The 23,211-nt window shown below is 38.2% G+C and overlaps 1 protein-coding gene across 4 annotated transcripts in view; it reads right to left on the bottom strand.

The window, feature by feature from the left end:
- Positions 1 to 23,211, bottom strand: part of ANO4 (anoctamin 4) — a 186,501-nt gene that overhangs the window by 146,880 nt on the left and 16,410 nt on the right. For 2 of the 4 annotated variants that reach the window (XM_072342010.1, XM_072342001.1), the window contains exon 1: positions 15,209 to 15,538. The exons of 1 other annotated variant lie outside the window; for it this stretch is intronic. The gene's annotated coding sequence lies outside the window, so the exon portion shown is untranslated. Of the gene's footprint in view, positions 1 to 15,208; positions 15,552 to 23,211 lie in introns of those variants that run through there. One more of the 4 variants, XM_072341990.1, reaches the window with a different exon arrangement.

The following is a 23,211-nucleotide window of genomic DNA, read 5'->3' as shown; positions in this document are numbered from 1 at the left end:
TTCTTCTGAAACTTCTGCTGGTGTTGCAAAATGCACAGTCAATTTAGTTTACTGCAGTGGATTATAGATAAACCTGCTGATCTGAAGAAATGACCTTCAATTTCTTTTTTATCAGAAGCTCAGTAAGCTCTTGGATGTCATTGGCTTGACAGCACAGCAGAGCATTTCTTTAAGCCACTTGCAAATACAAGTAAAAAATGCATTACAATATAAGTGATGAAGTCCAGTTTAAACCCAAGCACTGTACACTGCAGCTCTGCCTGTTCTGTCTCCATACCCTGCTCCAGGTGCCACACTCTGATCAGTTTACTGCAGATAATCAGTCAGATGACTACATTAAGCAATTGTGTACCATTTTCCCCCTGAATTTAGAAATTTACAGCTTTAAATGTATACATTTATCATCTGTTTCTAAACTTTGGCTAAACCACCTTTCAAACCTCTTCCACAAGACAAACTGCACACAATTTTACACACAAGAAAAAGAAGATACGAAAAGCTGTCCATGTTTCAGTGATTGATGTAGCATTGTTGATGGACAAGATGACACAAACAGCTTTAGGTGCCACTCATTCTTGCATGGATCTGGTAGAGTTGGAGCAATGGCTGTAACATACCTGAACCAATAAAGCAGTAGGCAAAGCCCAAGTGACTGACTCTAAAGGCAGACTCCTAAGTATTACCAGAATCAGAAGGCAGGTCCCCTCACCCTACTTTACATTTGCCATGTTGAGATCATTCCATTATGCCATTTTTGTTTCTCTCTAGAAGAGATATTTAAAAACCAAAAAAGGCTAAAAAAGTAAGAATTACAGTGATTCAATACAGTTCAAAACAGTGAACTCATTGTAATGGGAAATCAGCCTGAAGAAATCTACCAACAGTGTATTTGGCTCCAAATATTTACTATATATTAAAGTAGACAAGGAAGCCCAAGCTTAAAAATTCAGGATCTTCCTGGGTCTGCGGAAGTACTAAGCTTGGTGTGTTGCCATCCTATACTGACAGCATCATTATGTTCAATATAATTGTAATATTACTAAGAAGGTACCGTAACATATACTGGCTCTGATTAAGTACATTGTCTCTGGCTATTCGAACCCAAGTAACGCATCTCAGTGTAACTCAATAACCATGTCAATGCTGTGCTCCACACATCTGCACTTAGCCTGTGCAGTGACTTTGCAGCTTCTCCTGTTTGGTTGTTTGTTTATGTTGTTTTTGTTTTGCTTGTTTGGTTGGTTTGCTTTGTTTTATTTCAATAACAGGGTAAACTTTCTGGCTGGTTTGCACTGCAGCTATTTTGAATCAGATGAACCCTGCAGACACCATCAAAGCAGATTTAAACCATGTCAATTCCTTGCTACATTTAGGAATACCTGAACAAGATTCCTTGCTGTACCATTACTGGTCAGTGCTGCTGAGCTTTCTTGATTTCTGCATCCATACCATTCTAGAGGGTTTTGCCTTATTTTCTCTAGAAGTCCTATGCATCCAGACATGTTTGATGTGGAATTTCATTAAGCATTTCAAAATCACTTTCAACACTATCTGTTTTAATACCTTGCCAACAATATAAATATTTTCTTGCATTTTTGTTTGGGAAGTTGCATGCCATCATCATACCCAAGGGAATTTTACTTCCAGATATGACCGTATCAAACTAGTTCTTTTGGTCAAAGTGAGAAGTTTGAAAAAGAGCAATTTTTATTAAGAGAGATCTGTGAGATATTACAGAATTAAACCTCACCTAATCTAGATTCTCAACATGTTCACTCTGATGATTTTTAAGAGCTGCCAATCTGAAACGTGCACCTACATTCTGTATTTTTTATACCATCTTATTATGACTGTGCTGAGGTTATATCAGGGGAACCATGGTATTTTTAAAAGCTGCATAATTGTCTTCCACGTTTCTCCCTTTTGTAGCACGCTTAGCGTGCCCATTGCATAAACAGAAATATAATGTATAATTGCTTTCCAAATACTTTGGGCTGTTTATGGAAAGAAGAAAATACTTTTTATTGATGCCATTTAAGACTTTTAGTGTGAGGTTTACCACTGCATGTTTATCTTCACAACCAACAGAATGAAAATGAGAGTAAGAAATACAATCCAAACTTTTCTATGGATAATGCTGAAAAGTGGCCATGAAAAACATGAGCTTAGCCTCCTTGTGACACTACTTATATTTAATCTGTACAAATTAATACTGTGCAAATTGAAGGCTGATTTTCACAGGACGAAATGAGCACTGAGAGTACCAAAGTGCTCCGTCATTTGAATGGCACTTTTGCTCTTGCTAAGGTGGCTTCATCTGCAAGTTGTCAAGAAATGTCACAACTCTCTCGCTGAGCATTTTTTGCATCAATAGCTCTAGATGGGTGCCTTTCTCATCCATTTCATGCCATGGTAGAACCAGTTCAACCATTTGCAATATCCTGAACACTCTAGTCCTTTAAAATGGCTCTTCAGAGACTCTGCTGTTAGAAACCCTTGTTGCTCACAAGTCTAACCACAAGAAGAAACACTCCGCACTTCAATCCCAAATTAGGCATTTTCCCATGTAAGCCTTCTGGAAATAGCAACACAAACAATAATGGGAATCAGCTAGCTGGAACTGAGGAGCTTCTTCTGTCTGCAAATTAATGTCTCATATTAAAAATTAATTGGAAAATTAATCTGTTTATTTACTTGGGGCTCTTTCTATGCAATGATCCTGAAAAAAAATATTATTATTATTAAGGTAGAACATCTTTCTTTTCTTAGTTGATCATTCCATAAGCTTCAAGCAAGGCACTGTTCATTTCTAGGAATTTAGTCATCAAACTCAATATAAGACTCAGAGTCCATGAAATCTACAGGTCTTCTGTGATTATGGCATGAATATGAACGCCATTTATTTTACTCTAACAATCTAATTATTTCTCTGTGCTGGCCCAAATATGTTTATGAAAGAGAAAATTATAAAAAACAAAAAAATATAAATTAGATCTTAATGGCAGTGAACAATGCGAGCTTCCAGATACTATATCCTATAATCTTCAGCAATTTTTCTGTATTAATGCTATATCTGAAACATGCTTCCCATCCCAATTTGTTGTTCTGCCTTCAGTTTCCCTTTAACAAAACAAACAAACAAACAAACAAAAAACCTACATTTCTTGCTAAAGCAGAAGGGTACAGGGTACAAACACTTTTTTTATTATTATTATTTTATTATTATTATTATTTTTAAACCCTAAAGAGTAGAAAAGCCTAATTAAAGTGAAAATACACAATTCCGAATTCCCTGGGCTGAAGCACTTTTCCTGCAGCCTGGATCTGCTCCTTGCAGGCCCCTGGTATGCATCAGAAAGTGGAGTGAGACACTGTCATCACCAAGAGTAAGTGATGATTAACAGCTCTCAGCACTCCCTTCCAGTATGGGCAAGAGAAATGCAAAACACTCTACCTGATTTCTTGAGCATCCTCAGTAAGATCCAACTCTAAGCTCCATACATCTGTGCCACTCACAAAACTGAGAACTGTGCTGGAAAACTCTTGAGCCTGCTTCTCTTCATTCACCCTTCCCCTTGTTCCTGACATTCATTTCTACTGCTCTAGCAGTGTTGTCCCTCTTCAAACACTGGGAAGCAGAGTTGGCCAAAAATTTGCATTGAAACAAGGGGATAATTTGCTTCTCACCTCTATAAAGAATTTCTGTCCATTGTCCAAAACAGACAAAGAGGGACCTGATCCCTGTCCCCACTGGTAGGCTCGTGTGCTGACCTCTGTATTCCTGGGGGTTTTCTTTGTAATAAATTTTAAAATTATCCACAACGGGCTAAAAAAGTTAGGATCTTAGAATTGTAGAGGGCAGAAAAAATTGATTACCAGAAGAATTCAAGAACCCACAATTCCAGGTATCAGATATCATGTGCTTTAAAAATAATAATGAAAAAAATCTCCTGTCTCAAGTGCTTATTGAGGCAAAATTAGCAAAAAACAGAAAGTAAGATGTGCCTAATAATAAACAAGAGTTGGAACAAACTTTGCTTGCTTGCCTTTTTCACTCATTCCCCATGACAACTGTATGGACTATTTACTAAAACTCCCAGAATAATACCTCATAAAAACTGATAGCATTTCATGAAAGAAGTGATGACTTTGAATTTTAGACTTAAGACCAACCAGACAACTATCACTAGCCACAGGGAATCCACTGACTGCAGCTCAACAGCAGCTTCTGCCTGAGACAAGCAACACCCTGGTACAAGAGCAAGATGAAAAGCATGCATTTTTGCTTATGGATTTCTTGACAGAATGGAGCACTAGATTCTATTTCACACTTTCACCAAAGATTTTCAATTACATCAAATCCTGCTGATGTTCTTATATGGGGAAGAAGTTCCCTCTTGTATCGCTCCATTTATCAGAAGCACCTGCCTCTGAATTAGTTAATCCCACTTGAAGTCTGAGCTTGCTCAGCAAAATAGTAATACTAAATCCAGAAGGATTAACATTGCACCAAAGTGCTCAGCATCCTACACTGAGCAGGATGCAGTATTATTGGCTTGTCAAACTTTTTATGAGAGGAGTAAAAAAAAACTTCTCCACTTTCTCCAAATATAAAATTCAACACATAATTGATCCTTTGGAAAGGTTGCAAGCCTGACTTTTCCTACACTGACTGATAAGTTGTGCATGGGGAAAATGGTCATTGTGGTAAACCAAGGGTTCTGTATGTCCTTCAGTGTAAATCAATAAGTCTCTAATTTCATTGGCACAAAATTAGGTACTTAGTGCCCTAAAAATGCCCTGTAGAGGGACTGAACGTCCTATTTTGTGCTCTGTGCTTCTATTTATGCAAATGGCTGCCTCCGCTTTCTGAGTCTATTGTTACCAGAAAACCATAAACGTGATTACACGTAAAAACATCTCTATGATATATTCAGATTATAACTGTAAGAGATAAACAAGGATTGGAGGAACATCCTCAGTAGTATTTCATGATCTCTGAAATTTCTCTATCTTCAGCTTACAAGCGCATTAAGACCATGACATATCCACTCCTTTTATTCAGAAAGAATCCAAAGTGATTGAAAGAAATTATTTTAAAGCATGAGAAATTTAACTTGTCATGAGGCCCAATGGGTAGAGACAAGGGCAGGCTCTTTCCTGGGATCACGTGTTAAACACAGCTCCTATTCTTGCACTGGGACTAAAACAAGCAGGCAACAAATCCCCACAAAGCTGCACGTGTTGCAAGATGCCGTGCTGTGACAACTGCCTACAAATGGTGCTCCAAACAGCATTTCAGATGCTTTTTTCACTCAAAATTTGCAGTCCTGTGACCGTGACTCACAGGCCAGACCTTCTGGTAAAGCTTCTGAGGCATGGCCGTACCCGTAGTAGTTTCAAGAGCACGCAAATGAAGTTTTAGCTGTTTCTCTCACAGCACTTAAGAAAGAATAATTTTTTAGTTTGAGAGTTGACTGATTACAGTTATTACTTGCACTATTTGTATTATGTCCTTTACAGAAAATGATAATAATGCAGAAGGAAAACATTTTCACAGTTTAGTTGGATTTATGTTTAAGACCAAAACTGTAAAGATAAAACTCATGCTCACTTAATAGCTAATTAAGATTTTTCCTTTCTTTTAAAACTGGCAAAGTACCTTTTGGGTGAGATGGTCCATTACAGCCCTTACTGCCAGCTTATTTAATTCTCAAGGAAAAGATACTCGGTTGCTTAGGATAGCAGAAGTAAGAACCATACTGTGGTGTGCCAAATATATTTATATACATACATATATTCTCCATCTGTTAGAGCAGGACTTGATATTTAATGGAAACTCAATATCCTATTAAGGACGGTTTTCATCAACCATGTGAAATCTACACATTTTTTTACACTAAAAACTTCAAAAATGGTGTTTCTCCCATACAGTTAGAGTTGATAATATTCTCATGTGGTCAAAAACACCTTAACAAGGATAATGTTTTCTCGTCTCCATTTAATGCTGTTACAGCACAAGGGCATCAGTCAGCAGCAGTCAGAGTAAAAAAGCAGAGACCCTCTCTCCTGGGATCTCCTGGACAGCAGTCATACCACATAGCAACAAAGGAAGAATTACCCTGATGGAAAGGACGAAAGGTTTGTAGCTGTAGAAAATATTTTCTTCCTTTAAATTACTCATTGCACATTATGAGGGAACTCTGTAGTAACAGACATGTTTTCTCCTTGTGACCCCTCTGCCTAGAGAATAACAAGCATGGCTCCAGGCTGACTTTGCAGTGTGCTCACACCTAGAATGGAGAAAACTGAAGCTCTTAAATTTCTGTCCTACATATATTGCCAACATTTTTCTCAGTATCAGAGGGTTAAAGTCCTGGATTTCATATTGCCTTTTAAAATATTTAGTTGTTGACATATTAAAAAAACTACATCAAAAGAGTGTTTAGTCTGCAATATCAAGACACCAGACTTAAAGAAATGCCAGGTTTAGAGCTGCATCAATGAAATATGCTCAACATTTTGTGCTTATGCAATATGATACAGCCACAAATAATTTTTATCTTCAGTGTGCACTTGGGAGACATTTCTGAGATAACCAGCAGTTCCGTGTGGCCTCTCCCTCAGCAGAGGGGGAGCTGCATACAAAAATGGAGATTGAAGCTGCATGAACAGAAATGTTAGTCTCTGGTTTAAAGAATCTGAATTCTTGGCTTTAGGTAGTTGACTGTATACCCACCTCTGCCTTCAGTGCAGAAAAGGGTAGATATGGCACTGAGGGACATGATTAGTGGGCATGATGGTGATGGGTTGGTTGTTAGACTAGATGATCTTAGTGGACTTTTCCAACCTTAATGATTCTATGATTCTAAATAAATGGCTACAATGGGTGCCCAGCTTTCAACATGAGATTAATCAAAACTATAGTACTCACATCTCTGGCCACTATCAATTCACACCTTATTTTGATTATATGAAATGCTATAATACTAAAAAGGCATTAAAACACACACACACACAACAACAACAAAAAACATATGCTCTTGGGATTTCAAATTCAGTGGCCTAAGCTAATGGGCATTTCTCATTTTCATGCAAAATCTCACTTTGTCTATAAAGTAATAAGAATCAGCAGTGACAACAAGAAGAGAAAACTATTTGCCATCTGGTAATCAACAGAAGTTATGGTGATAAGACATAAAAATACATCTATCAAGATGGGCTTTTTTTTTTTTTTTTGGAGCATAGTTTGAATCATACATACTAACTATGAGACAAGAAAGACAAAATGGAACATAGAAGAAACTCAGTGAAAACCACTGCAAGGGAACATCTGATTAAAGTCTACACAATAATGTACAGATGCAGCCAAATTCTGCCATTTATTCATTCTTAAATAGTGGATTTTACACTCTCATGTGCCTTTTAGTATACTAAAGCATGCCTGGATTGCACAGTGCAAACATCCAAGAATGCACTGCACTGCTCACAAAGCCAAATCTGAGGCATAAAAGGTATTTTCAGACTTACAGATGTTTCAAAAAAAAATGCAGTACAAAAGATATAAGTGGTAACAACATGGCCCCAAAATATGTTTTTCCCCTGGAGTCTATAAAGAGAAGAGGACATATGTTTGACAACAGTGAAGCAGAAATACCACTTAAACTGAAAGTCAGCTCAGAGTGCACTGCAACCAGAACACTAGCAAGAGCTTCAGAGGACATAAAAATCTAACCGGGAATCATGATATGCCCTGGAAAGGAAAATAACTGGGAATGCTTAGATAGGCAAAGAAAAGAATCAATGATATCAAAATTATTTAGCAAATATCCTAAATATTTCTTTATGTTCTGTAACAATGTGATAATTCCCTTTTCCCCTCACACCGTCTCTGGTAGAATAAGCTATCTGACATTAGCAGGGCACTGGCAAAGGTTTTGAGAGGCCTGGGTTCAGCTAAGACACATATTTTTGTATGATCCTGGGCAAGACATGTAAATCCTTGGCAATTCTCAAGTTTCTGTGCAGAAACTGTCACAGTGTGACTGAATAGCAGAAACTGAATAGCAAATCCCAGGTGTAGGGATCATCATAAACTGACCTTAAGAAAATGTTGGAAATCGTTGAATCTGTGTCACATTGGTCTCACTGCTTCTCACTCCTCTCCCTCTTGGGACTGAAATGAGGCAGATATCCTAAACCCATCTTCCTTTTCTCACTACTCGTCTTTTCAAAATAACCCAAGATCCAAAGTGTCCTTCAGCAAACAATGTCACATCAGGACAAGCAAGGGCCTGCTGTACATCCTCACTGCAACACCTATCGAGTTTCAATTCTGTCATTTACTTTTAAGTTTAGGAAATGAGATTATCATACTGAAATTTCACACGGCACTTCTGATCTGTTCTGCCTCTGCATTGAAATGTGACCTTTAATTCTGTCACTTCACTGTTTTCTGAACACTTAATGGAAAATCATGATTTGTTGTTTCAAAGAACGTTGATCTGTGAAACAATCATTGCTGAACTACTGTAATTCAGAGGTTTGACCGGGTTCCCTTCCTTCTCCTGAGGTTTGGAAAGCTTTCAACTTTATTTTCCTCTTCTCATCTAAAACAGAGAACTTCTATGGCAATAACCTCAAAAAACCTGGATGTAAACCACAGCAGCGTTGCCAGCTTCAGTATGAAAAGCTTGAAACAATTCTGGCCAGTATCAATTGCCTAATTCTTCTTCATTATGGTTTTTTGACCTCTAGATTTCATAATTATGGAATATGCTGTTTTCCTAGTGTATTCAGAAATATTCTAGTGTATTCAGAAGTATTCTTGCTAGTGAGGTCATCATTTTATTTGGCTCTTAAGTCCTAATCCTGTTGTCCTGCTAAACCTGCCTGTAGCTGCCTCCTGTTCTCCAGTTTTCAACATGAGCTTCACAGTCTCTTGAGCCTACAGCCCAAGCTCTTCATCAAGAAATCACAGTATTTGCTAATCCCTGGGGACTGAATCCAAGCTAGGCTCTGCCTAGATGAAATAGTATACAGCAGAAACTAAGAGTGAAAAAACTGTATAGAAGTAAATCAGTGTGAGGAAAAAAACCATTACAGATATCATCCCTATGAAGAACAAAGAATAAACAAAAGAAAACAAAAAATGGGAAAAGTATGAAGGCAAGCCAGTACATAAAAAGGCAAAAGAAGTATGTGGCAAGAGAAAACTGTGAGAGAAGAAACAACGTGGAGCACTAAGAAAAGTTCCCAAGCTAGACTGAAAAAAGAGAATAACAACATGGAGAGAGATTGTGGGTCTACCAGGATGCATGGAGACATACCAATAGTCATAAAGCCTTGAATTTCAGCTGGCATTTTATAAGAACTCATCCTCCAGGAACTGTCAGGCTCCTTAACAAAAAGTCCAATATGATGTGTGAAATATTGTTCCTAATTTTCACAAAAAACCGTTTTGTCAAAGAAAATGATCTGAAATGGGAATAATCTCCTGAGAATCCAAAACAGATAATCACTAGCCTAGCTTTTCCCTATGGTAAATTGGCTCATAGGAGGTTCAGTCTTGCCCCTCTTCATTTTAATAATTATCTTATTCCTTAAAAAAAACAAAACAAAACAAACAAAAAAAAAAACAACACAAAACTGTGCATAATTTTTCTATACTTAAGGCCACAAGCACCATGTAGAATATGGAATTAACATCAGTACTGCAGGGGGCTACAAATAGGAGCAAATAAATGAAGTTAAAAAAAAATCTATCCCGAAGCGAGAATCTATTTCAACCACCTAGCAGTGGTGATATAAAACCTACATATAGCTTAAATTATACAGAAACTGCTATTCTTAGCTTCCAGTCATCAAATAGCAATTGGCTCCTATGAGAGACTTGGGACAGACCTTAGATCTACTTCAAATTGCAGTCTAGAATCTCTAACTTCTACTACTGTACCTATGGAAAAAGTGTGAGGAGCAAACCTGTTAGAATCTTGGCATCTTAGACACACAACCAGTATGCAATTGCCCTAATCCTGTCTTGTGTCATACAGATATTGACTGTTCAAAAATGGTTATGTTTTTAGGGTTCCAGACAGGTGCTCAGGTGTGCTGGTGGTTCTAATCTCATGTTGATGATGTGCTAGTTTGGATCTAACACCTAACAATCACTACCAATACTGAAACAATTCAGGGATTGTATTAAGAATAACTCAGAGAGCTTATTTAAATAATAATTTTAAATATCCATTGGTAATATGGGCTTTCACGTGACCAAACTGTGTAAAATTCTTGGACAGCAAGCCTGTTGGCAAGCCTGACAGCCAAACCCTAAGTGAAGAGTCTGGAAATCTCTGAACTCAAACTCAGACTTCACCATCTGGTAGGGATCAGTCTTCTCTCAGGGCTGGATTTGGAGACACATTTGAAAGTGTGCTTGCTGTAACTCCTCCATAGCTGGTAGAGGGAAGGGAAAGTATTTTGAGAGATGAGCCTTGCAGTGTTGTAAGCCTCTACATCCAACTCTTAAAAAATAATACTATTTTCTCTACTACAAAGAAACATGAGCCTTTCCTGAAAATGATCTCTCAGACTCATGCTCTCTTAGGCCAAAATCCATCCATATGCACAAAGCTGTGTGCCAGTGTGCCGTTAGGTCTCCTATCTGGGGACTTAATTGCAGCTTCAATGATATTCATCCTGTTCAGAGACATTCTTAGAGATCAAACACTTGCATTAACATGCTTCAGTATTAAAACCCCTTCCACTGGGATGCTGAGGAGCTGTCCAATACCTTTTCACCAGATTAGTATTTCATTTTATTCTGTAAACAGAACAGCATAAAGAGATTGTCTTGATTTTAGACATCTCAGATGATCAGGAGAAGATCACTTGGATTTGGTTGACTCTTCTTCATACCTTCCACCAAAAAAGGCTATGAAGGTTTCAGAAGTAATTCTGAAGTAAATACTCTATCTTTAAACTTTCCAATTAAATTTTATGTTCAGAAGTGCTAAATAAACCTATAAAATAGAGCAGTCCTTCAGGAATGTTTCAGTTCTTTGATTTTTCCCAAAATAAGCAGGCCTAATTCTGCCCCACTAATTCTGAAATGAAACAGCTGTGACTTATTCTATGCAAAAGAAAGTTCTTTAACTTACAGAAGTGCTCCATTTACTGTCTAGTATTGCTATGAAAAAAAATTGTTCCTGAGCAAATCTGCATAGCAGGAAGAGAAAGCCCACAGTTTCCTTGTAGTGTCAGTCAGATCTACACAAGTGCTATACTGTTGTAAAGACAGAAAGCATAAATGTCTGAGATCTGACAGGCATAGAGTGAAAGCACTTAGCAGGAGGCCAACACATCTGCAGAAGTGTTGAACATATTTAACAATGCCCAAAAGGTAAATATTCCACACAAGTATGGGAAAAAAAAAACAAACAACAACCTACCCACAAACACTTCCCAAAGTACCAAACTTCTTCTAATAGGTTATGTAGCATAGCCTCCAAGCACAGAGCTTCTGGGCATCCACAAACTGCAAACATAGCAATTGGGCTGAAGACCACTAACTCATTAATGACCCAGACATATAGAGACGGATTTGTAATATCTGCAGTATTAGAGCTGCAAAGTCCTTCAAATCAACATGTACAAAATCTACAGACTTAAAGAGGAAAAACATTCAGTAGAAACATTCAGTAGAAGAAAAACATTCAGAAGAACTATATCAATAAAAGAAAGCCTAGAAATTGCAGTCAGTTCTTGATACATGTCAATACTTGTATCACTATGGATGAAGAAGCAAACAAAACCATGATTAATACAATGTGAAACACATACATGTTGTGGATACTTTAACATGTAGTTATGTGAACTTAGAGTATAATGTAGCACATTTCCTTTCAAAACATTTGCCAACAGTTTTCATAAGGCGCTTTGAAAATCTCTAACCAGTACAATGCCGGGTGCTGATGACTTGAGCTCTGCATCATGCACATCCCAGCATCACATGTATCACATGTCAGTGTGGGGCACAGAGGGAAACTGGGGCACAGTTAAACCACCACTTGCATTCTTTAGCCAGTGACCATCGACAGCTGGATATGTCTTGTCCAAAAGGATATGAGGACACAGAAAGTATAAAACTAACAAGAGTACTTTGAAGGAAAATTAGTGAGCATCTTGTAGGAAAATATTCCTTTCTGTTTGTAAGGTCAATGTATATGACAGTATTTGTGCAGTATGAAGTTTTAAACAACTTGGTTTTATGGACAAATCAAGCGAGGAATGCATACTTATCATGCACAGGAAAAATAAATAAATAAAAATGCAGTGACTTCATCAGCCCATTGGGTGATTTCAGCTGGCCGCATTTTTTTTTTTTCCCTCCCTGCAGTTGTTTTCTATGCAGTCCTCAGACATTCTGCAAAGGAATTAACATGACACCATGCTGTGCAACAAGGAAGTACTATGCATGCATTTCAGCATTCATGGGATTCCTAAGAACCGAAAGGAACATCTACCTACTTGGATTTCTTGTTACTTGGGGGGTTTCCCTCTTCTCTCTACCTCTCAAAGCTTTCTCAGGAGCCTGCACCTTTATTTTTTAGCTCACAGCTGCAACAGGATGTGCTGGCAGAATTTAGGTGCAGTCATCTCAGTTGCAGTACATAGACGTCAGATTCCAAATGTAAACATACCACTGCAAGCTCATGTTGTTTAAACTGGAAAAAATACTTCAAATGTATTATTTTTCTTCCTTCTCTTTGGCCTTAAGACTATTCGAAAAGCACACTGCATTATATATTTCAGCTTTTAAACTTTTATTGAAAGAAGATATGATTATGTTTTTAGGTTAAATATCAGCTTTTATAACATAGTCTTTCAGTCGCGATATTTTTCAAGCGAGAACAGTCCTTTGGATTAAATGTTAGGTACAAATGTAGATTTTAACATATGGGAATGTTTGATATTCTAAGAACCACTTGAAAATAAAAATAATGTGCTGTGCCACACTTAAGTGATCTTCATAATCATTTTGATTGCACATGTATTTCATAAATCCTCCTACTTCTAAAGTCTACAATCGTTTTCTAAGAAGAGGACACAGTAGGCAGCTCAATGTGTAGATGCTTACACACAATTACTTATTACTTCTAATACAGAGAAGTCTAAACTTGGTCTCCTAAAAGCAATGCTATGACCTGCAGACACTCAGGAGCATTTCCACACCTGTACTAACAAGATCACTGCTGGTCTTATTTCACAACCAGTGAAACAACAAGTTTCTTTACTGATGCAACTGTGTCAGAGCTTATTGAAATGGAAACAGAACAAATACAAACAACTTTGTTCCCCACTTAAAAAAGAGTAAGAAACACAGACCTTAGAGCTTTTTCATAATAGACAGTGGGGAGGACTGCTTACTCTAAGAGTGCAGGAGAGGCAGGTTTGCAGCACGTCCTCCCAGATTGGTGAAGAGAGAAACAGGTCTCTGCTGCACCAGTGGGTGCAGCTTGATGCCATCATGAACTGATGAGGCAGCTGACTTGTGCCACTGGCATCTGGGCATGTGCTGGCTCCTACCGTACTTTTGTTTCTTTTTTCTTTTTTAACTCTGAAAGCAATGCAGCAGGTACCTCACTGCACCATGAAGTCCTCTACCTGCAGATCTATGTGAGGACTCCTTCTCCCCCTGTACCTCTTGCAGGTGCTGAACACTGCACCTCCTGCTTTGTTCCCTGAGTGTCCTCCCTTCCGCAGCCAACCCCCCCACACACACACATCTTCCCCCCCACACACACACCAAGCCAACCAGACATAAATACCCTTTCCTGTCTATTCTGTACTTGAGCGCAAAAACAACTGCATCGGCTGAAAGTTTTTACTCGTTTGGCAGAGGGAAGGAGGTACACAAACTCTGCTGACCTAAGCAGCTTATGTGAAACAAACCCCTCTAAATTACAGCATGAATCACCAGCAAAATTATTTTATTACACCATGACATGAAACCCATTAAACAATAAAAACCATTTCTGGATACCAGCATTTCTCTTTCTTGAAACAGGCATTGCAGAGACAGAATTAAAGCTTTATTCCTATCCTACCTCATGAAAACAAAAGTGTAAGAATACATCGCCCCACTGCCTCCCTTTGAAGGCATGCCAGCCTAGAATGAGTTTGAGCCTGTGTTACATCTCTGCCTTCAGCAGACCTTTTAAGATTTAGTGAAGTTGTTATTACTCCTGCAGTGTGTAAGTGCTATGTGTACTCAGCTCACATAATGGATTCAATATGAAACATGTAAGTTAATATTTTTGCAGTTATCTCACACTTAAAAGCAAGTATTTGCATTTACTTTTGTGTCTCACTCAACAAATGATGATGTCTAAGGTCACAGATGCCTCTGGACAAAATAATGACCTTTCTTACTTGCAACATCAGTGCTGTTAATATAGGTTAGGGCATGGATTAAATAAGAAAAGATTTAACTTTGTTGTACTCCTTTTCTATTGCAGAGTTGTAAAAGAATTTGCAACTATATAGATCAGAGAGGGACCAGGGCTATTGGGTTGCTTGTGCTGTAACTTCTTGTCCCAACTAGTCAGTACTTTAAAGATGCAGAATGTCCAATTTAAATCTATGCCATCAGGTGTTTCTATGTGTAAAATGCTGGAAGAGTGGTTCCTTTCTATGTCAATGACACACACTGGCACAAATCACATGTACTCCGCACTCTTGCACACAGGGGTGTCAGAGTTTTCTGGATGACTAGCCAAAGCAGGGGCTATCTGTGCCATTCTGACACAGCAATGCAGACCTACAGAAATGAGTCATCTTCATCAAATCTCTCCTTCAGTCCCCCAGAACCTTAAGCCACTGCTGCCACGGGCAATCACAAGCAATGCTCAAGCCTCCTGTTTCAAGGACAAAGAGGCAGCACTCAGATTGCAATCACTACTTCAGAGCTCTGAGTCAGAGAAGGGAAAAGAGCAAAAATCAAGAGAAAACTTATATTTCAGTTAGCTCACAACTGCTATGAAGTAGATGAAAATGGTAACTAGTACTGAGTGAAGGTCACAAGGCTTATCTAAGAACATAGGGGGAAAAACATACAGGGAAAGGAGAGAGGGGAGAGGGAGGGGGGGAGAGAGCATGAGCACTGCAGCAAAGAAGCTATGCTCAGCCAATACATGCTGGCACTTACCATAAAAATAGAAAGATCCAAAGAGAATCAGATTAAAGATCCTTTTTATCTCTCTTCAATAGAAAGATTTCCACATGAAGCTCTGAACACAGCTGTCCAGGGAAAAGCAAGGCAGTTTGATGCTGCACAGAAAACACTAACACAGCAGTGGCAAGTCCTTGCTCAGCCTTCCAAAACCTGCAAGCAGTTTGTGCTGAAAAATCTACGGTAAGAAGTCTGGAAACGACTCCTACATAACACTGCAGCTAAAGCAGACTGCTGTTTTCCTCCAGTCACTCAGGCTGCACTGTTTTCATGTTCATCTTCTCACCATTACTTACATCCTAGAGGTGGGCTTGGGGGTGGGGAAAGAGATTTCTCCTCCAAGTGGAAAGGAGCGCAGAGACAGCATCAGCATTTTTAATCAGTGGCTGAGAGTACCCAATCAGAGGAACTGAGTTATGCCAGCGTGACAGTTGTCTAAAGCACGGCAGTCTGGCGTGGTCCCTGCTCGCACAAGAACACTTTAGGTAATCTGCTGCTTAACCCCTGCAAGCTTTTTCGTGCCCACACGCAAACAAACTGTTGTCATGCACTGTGTCTTCTCCTCCAAGGAGAAGAGCTTGAAAACTATGAGCTTTCTCCTGGGCTGCAACTCTGATGTGCTGCTTTCTATATCTGTGCAGCAGTATAAAAGGAAGGAAAGTTTGGAGGTTTGAATCCTAGCATCATTGCACTTTGCAAGCTATTAATCAGTAGCTACCATGTGAGGAGCACACATGAAACTCCTCCTTCTTCAAAGGTCTATATTTGGAAGAGAAAGTAGTCTGCAGGAGATTTTACAGTGCAGATCCACTGCTGTGGAATATCTTATTAAAGGCAGCAAAGACATCATTGTTTTTTATATTTCATGAAATTCTAACAGCAGCAGATTCCCCAAAATATATAATCAATGTCTCCACCAGCACCCTCTCAAAAGATAATTTGTATTAAATGTCTGTGATTTTATCTATCTTGCTATTGGACATTTTAAAAGCAAAAATAAACAGACAGACCTTAGCCTAATTTGCAGTAAGTCTGGAAACAAACTATCCTGTGGCATTTAACCCAGTCAGCACAGGACAATGATGCAGTCAACATTGAAGCTGCCAAACTCTGCAACTTCCAGAGAATGCTTCTGCTTCCAAAATACAAATGCCCAGATTTAACTGTGAAGGAGAAATTCTTCTGGTCCTACTGCACAATGCAATCCACAGTGGAACAGGCAAAAATACAGCATGCAATCTGCATTTAATTAAAGCGGACACTCTGCTAGTAGACATGCAGTGTTAAATGTTCATCTTCTAAAAGCATTTTTAGAATGGTCGGAGCAACTTCAGGGTCAGTTGCACTGTCATCAGATTTGGAGACCTCTTTCCCTTAAGGGTGCTGAATAATGTTAAACTTGGTATTCACTAGCCAGACCCCAGGATGTGGCAGTGATTTGTGCCTCTCTAGAATTGCCAGGGTGACAGCACACCTTTTCCAAATACTTCACATGTTTCTCAGGATTGTGCAGCTGTTCAAGAGTGAAGTTCAAAAACACTGGGGCTACCCACTGTTCTAGGTACCTGCCCATACCATCCTGCTCTTCCTTCACTCATAACTATCCAGCCTCAGGACGGATCCCTGGGGGATATTCATAAACAGTTAACTTTAAACAAAACCAGAAGCACATTCAGCAGGTATAGCAATAGTAACATGCTGGCTTGAATATTCCTGCTTTTCTCCCCCATAGCCAGGCTTCCCGAGGAGAAAACCAAAGAATGAAATTATAAATAGTTTCCAAGATATGGTTTCCAAAGTGTGAAGATGACTGCATTCAAAAATGAAGATTGAATACATATACCAGATTAGTTTCTCAACCAGCATCACACCATGGACAAAACTGATAACCTTAATCCAGCCCCTGGAAATCGTAAACAGGGATCATATATAGTAAGTAATATGGTTCCATGAAAAACTCTGAAAGATCTCCAAAAATAGAAAAAATAGCATTGTGACTAGCAACTATTAAACTACTGTAACACATCAATTCTGTTTCAAGGTGCTCTGGTCAAATCTGTCATTATCTTAATGCTTAGAGCTCCAATTGTTGTGCAGTAACCTGGCAGCAGCTCAGCACCACACCGCTGCGTGCTCACTGCCTCCAGGTGGGATGAAGGAGAGAACTGGAAACATAATAGAATTCACAGGTTGAGATGAAAACTATTTACTAAGACAGAAGAGGAGAATGGAAACAAAAATGAAATGATAATATGTATACATGATATATGTATAGCTGCAGTGCATTCACTCACCACCTGCTGACTGACACCCAGCAACAACACAAATGCCAACCAACCAGCAACACAAGGTCTTGCTCCCCATCTATCGATATCCAGCAGCCTCTGAGCAGTAGCTGATCCCCACCCAGCTCCAACAGCTTTATGGTCTTTCATACAGTGCCACACAGAGGGCCACAAAGATGAATAGGGAACTCGAGTGTCTCCCCCATGAGGAAAGGCTGAGTGACCTTGGATTGTTTAGCCTGGAGAAGAATGAGAGGGGATATTATCAGTGGTTACAAATGTATAAAGGGCAAGAGTCAAGGGAATGGGGCCAGGCTCTTTTAGGTGGTGCCCAGCAACAGGACAAAGGACAACAGGCACAAAATGGAACACCAAAAATTCCATCTGGACATGAGAAAGAGTGACAGAGCACTGGAACAGGTAGTGCAGAGAGATTGTGCAATCTCCTTCTCTGGAAATATTCAAGACTCATCTGGATGTTTTTCTGTGTAACCTACTCCAGGGAACCTGCTTTAGCAGTGGTTGGACTAGACGACCTCCAGAAGTCCTTTTCAACCTCTATAATTTCACAATCACTCCTGAATGCAGAATGTTTCCAAGCTCTGAATTAAATGGAGGAGACAGGAAGGAAACAGTAAAATCAAGACTGTAAGAAATGCATAAATCCTTCATTCTCTGATTGTAAGTGTTGAGGCACCTGTCCAAGGAACTCAACACAACTCCAGTACCCTGTATTGAGGTTCTTGATAAGAGCAATGAAAAGACTGATCTTCTGTCAGTTTTGCCTTTAGTTAAGGTAAATAAGAAAAATCAGTATTGCTCAGCTCAGATACCCTTCAAGTTTGGGTTTTGTATTTATTTTTTTTCCACTTTGTTATAATACATTAGATTGTTTTCAGTTATCCAAATTCTAACCTCTACGCTGATCACTGAGTGCTGTGACAAGGTTTCTCGTTAGTCATCTTCTTGGCAGGCTTAAAACATTTTCTGATCTATTAGCCTGCCACATGATGGCTTTTTGCACGCTTTGCAAAATTTCAGGACTATTTTTGAGGCCATGCAGGATTTTAACCAGTTCTTTTGAAACACGTTGAGAGAAGATAGCTTTCTGCTGATTCTGAAACAGTTTGCTTTATGATTTCTTATTAGAAAACTCTTGAATTAGTGTTGGAGCAATGTATATCAAGTTATGAATTTTTTTCCCCTAAAGGCAAAACAGAAGTAGTTACTGTATATTTCTGCTTTTAAAATTACAATTGACTGTCCCAGTATTTCTACAAAAGAACTTTAACAGATAGAAACAGTTTAAATAAAAATTCAGTTCCTATCATACTGTAAAATCTTTCCTGCCTCTAAGAAACGCTTTAACTATTTTCTACTGCATTACATATTAATATTCATAGCTGTCAGCATAGCAAATTTTCAATATCTATTTTACGGCTTTCCTTGTAAGATAAAAATGATATGTTTTTAACAAGAGAAGACTTCACTCTTCAAAATGTTTTTTCCTTGGAAAAACTAAAATGTTCTTAAATATTCCTCAGATAAATAAATAATTTCTAATCATATAGAACTGGATTCCTTTTCCAAGTCTGCTGATAATAAAGCAAGAATTATCAATATCTGTCCAGGGAGAAACTTTATTTATCTCCAAGGAGTTCACAAGCTTCCACACATGCTGCTGATGCAACATTTGGAATTGAGTACAGGAGGTTCTGAACTGCTCATGGAGATGGAAAGAAACAAAAACAACAACAACAACAAAAACAACCTGAAAAACACCGGAATTCAAGAAAAGATGCCGCTAAAACTAAGTCAATATGACTACTTTCTAATACTTTCTACCTTGGGTTATTTCTTTCTTTATTTATTTTATGTCATTCATATAGCAATTTTGGAAGTACCAGAAACATTCGTATGTAAAATATGAGAATAATTAATCATCTAGACTTCCATTTCTACAACATAAATTTAATTCTAATGCAGGTGGGAAGCAGTACAAGTAACTGTGTAGATAAAAACTACAGCTGCTGTGTATGCCATCTTTAGTCCTAATTAGAGTGTTTGTAAGACTTGTTTGAGAAAAATAAGAAAATCTGAGTTCTTCAGTGACTGAGCCAAACCCTAGAAGAAAAGCAGATCATGAATATATATATATATATATGAAAAAATAATGTTTATAAACATAATTTGGCAGAAAAAACTGTAATATTCATGACCATATATTCTGGAGACTCTCTAAAGGAAATTTATCTATGGAATAATGGTAAACTCCCCTTACAGTTTGTTGGGTTTCTTTTGCTAACATTGAATTCCCCTATTTATTATTGCATATAAACAGTTCTGACATTTAGCTTCATTGTGGGAAAAAGGCATAGTCTTGCACCCCCATTTGTCAAACAAAGCCACAAATTCTAAGCATAAAAATAAGCATAAAAATTGAATATTTTTCATTCCTACAAGAGAAGGTTTCTCCCCTCCTTGCCTCCTTTGCAAAGAGGACTGTAAATCAACGCCATAGAGAGGTAACTGAGGGATATGTAACTGAGGGATATGACTCGTACAAAGCATGCCATTACCAGTTCTTCATTTAGAGCATCACATCTGGTTTAACCTCAGGATCTCAGAGTTATATATGTTTTACTTCTTTAAGGATAAAGTACATCTTTAAGAAGGCTGTAATAAGCAATAACAACAAAAATCTCACAGCAATGTATCCTGAAGCAAGAACTAGTAGGTACAAGTAGGGAATATACAAGGCCCACCAAAGTGAAGTCTTAATTTAATGTTGCTTTTTTTCAAGTACGGAATCAGTATTTACGATTACCAATTTTTAAAATATTTTAAACTGAACTATGCTACTGCACATAATACTGTATATTAATGATATTATGCACAATGAATATAAAATTACCACTGATCAAATCAAAACACTAGCATAGGAAGCAATTTTAACACTCTTTACCAATCATACTTTAATGGTACAAAATATTCTATTAATTTCTATTTCTCTAATTTAATAAAATTACAGTCCCAGCAATGAAATTATTATATAATAGGCCATCAACTTTACATTTATTTTTGAAATAATGCATTTATCACCCTATCCACACTAATTCCAGAACAGATGGTCAAAAGATAACCCAGTTAAATAGTCAAAATAAATACAAAATAAATAAATAAATAAATAAAAATTAAAGCTTTTCCTTTTCTCCCTTTTTTTAATGCAGAAATTATTTTGCCACATCTTGCTGTGCTTTTACTGTAAGATGGATGGATGGATGGATGGATGGATGGAAGGAAGGAAGGAAGGAAGGAAGGAAGGAAGGAAGGAAGGAAGGAAGGAAGGAAGGAAGGAAGGAAGGAAGGAAGGAAGGAAGGAAGGAAGGAAGGAAGAAAGGAAGGAAGGAAGGAAGGAAGGAAGGAAGGAAGGAAGGAAGGAAGGAAGGAAGGAAGGAAGGAAGGAAGGAAGGAAGGAAGGAAGGAAGGAAGGAAGGAAGGAAGGAAGGAAGGAAGGAAGGAAGGAAGGAAGGAAGGAAGGAAGGAAGGAAGGAAGGAAGGAAGGAAGAAAGGAAGGAAGGAAGGAAGGAAGGAAGGAAGGAAGGAAGGAAGGAAACATTTGAATCCTTATAGTCAAAAAGGACAGACTCTTTCAGGATGAGTGACTGGAAAGAAATGATTTAGAGTACACAAATGACATAACCTCCTGAAGCCCAGTCTGTAGGTTAATTCCTAGCATTGATAAACATGTCAATAAGAAGATGGACTGTCCAGGAAGAGATTAAACTGAGGTCCACTTACCTTTTAATGACAGAAGTAAGATCTTGTCCCTGAAAATGCTAAAGTTAGCAAACAAGTCAGAAGTGACAGTATGCTAACCCATTACAAATAAAGGAAGCAAACACAAGCACATTACAGACTAGGACACACGTGCAGACATGTATATGAGACAAGAATTCTACTTTGAAATGTTAATATAGGGGGCACTGCTGAGCATACAAACACTTGGCACCTTTTCTGCTAATTTTTAATAGGTTTATAAACAATCATTCAACATAAAAAAGTAACTGAGTGTGTAAGACTTCTATGAAGAAATAAAGTATTTTGAATAGCTATTGTTTTGAAGTTAAATATTCCCTGATTAAAGGGTATGAACTTGATCTAATCAAATCCTTTAACTAGATCTAATCAAATGCTGAACTAATTAAGCTGATTCAGGCTGGTCCTGTTTTTTGTGGAGAGCTGGACAAGACAAGCTTCTTCAAATCTTTTCTAAACTAAATTATAACATTGATGAACTCTCAAATAAAAACTCTCAAATGAAAATGCAGAATTGATCAGTCCATCACTGATGCTTATACACTCATATACGTGCACCATAGCAGAAGAACCTGAATATTTTTTAACAGCAAATGGGAAAAGAGAAGTTCATAGGAATGAAAGGAATTCCATCCCTATTTCCCTGCCAAGCAAAGACCCAAATAAAAGGACTCTTGCTGAGAAGCTTCAAAAAGTGACTGATCAAGCTTTGGACACTGACTCCATCTAATGATAACCTTCTCCACTTGTTATCCATGTAACTGGTTCATGAATCTAACTCCAAAAGCAAGAGGAAAGAGAAACAGAAATCCTGAAGTGTAGTTAGAACTATACTTCTAAATGCATCACTCTAGGCCACTCCAGGATTTGATAACTCCTTCTATTGCATGAAATTAAGACTAGTTCACAAGGATGCTGAATTTGGACTCATCACTTTGCAAGATAGGAGTAAATTATCAGGGAAGCAGCCATGTCAAGCTGGCTCTGATTATATACTTCAACATTCTGTCTGCAGCTCCCCATGCACACTCTGTGAGGGGAAATCCTGTGCACAGTGCAGGAGATAATAGGGCCAGACGGATGAGAAACACAAATAAAACACACCTCTTGCTTTTGATCTACTGTCAGCTCTGCATTACCACCACGGACTGATTAATAGCCACTACATGCTTGGAAGTATTACAGGATGTTTGCTTTTGTACTTTTTCCCCCTTAAATACTATTACCCTCTGATGTCAAACACAACTTGCAGACAGTCCTGAAAGCTGGAAGAGGTTTTCTAACCAGACATGTTCTTACGCTCTTTTCCTGTCTTTACCTGAGAAAGGCACCTTGCATTCCACAAACCAACATTTTGATATGTTCAACACTTTCCAAAAAGCACAGATTCAGAACAGCTCTGTAACTTGATATTTTGACTCATCTTTATATTTGTCAGAGGTGGATCTGACGCAATTTGTTTTGCTCTTCAGATTCACGGTCATTTCTATACTGACACTCCATTGTAAAATACATGACATGAGAAGGCAAAAGAACAATCAGCTGAGGAACACAGAAAATACGTCAAACAGATTATTATATAAGCTCACTATTTTCTTTCACTTTATTGCCTGGGGCTACGAAAAAGAATTGACTAGGTCTCTGTAAATAAACAGAACAGTCTTACAGCAATAAACTCAGAAACATACCTTACAAAGTTTAAAGACAGTCAGGCTGCATATAATTTAAGTCAGAAAAGCAGCTTACATGGATACATTCACATACATTTCTTCCCAAGACAATGTGGGGTCATGCACACTTTTCGGAGCAGACTGGAGGAAAGCAAGCACCTCCACATTCAGAACGCAGCTACAGCTCTACCGGCACAGTCACAGA

Source organism: Excalfactoria chinensis, chromosome 1, assembly GCF_039878825.1.
Source record: "Excalfactoria chinensis isolate bCotChi1 chromosome 1, bCotChi1.hap2, whole genome shotgun sequence".
Classification (NCBI taxonomy): domain Eukaryota; kingdom Metazoa; phylum Chordata; class Aves; order Galliformes; family Phasianidae; genus Excalfactoria; species Excalfactoria chinensis.
The sequence above is the reverse complement of the archived record's forward strand: the minus strand, read 5'-3'. Positions and strand labels throughout refer to the sequence as shown.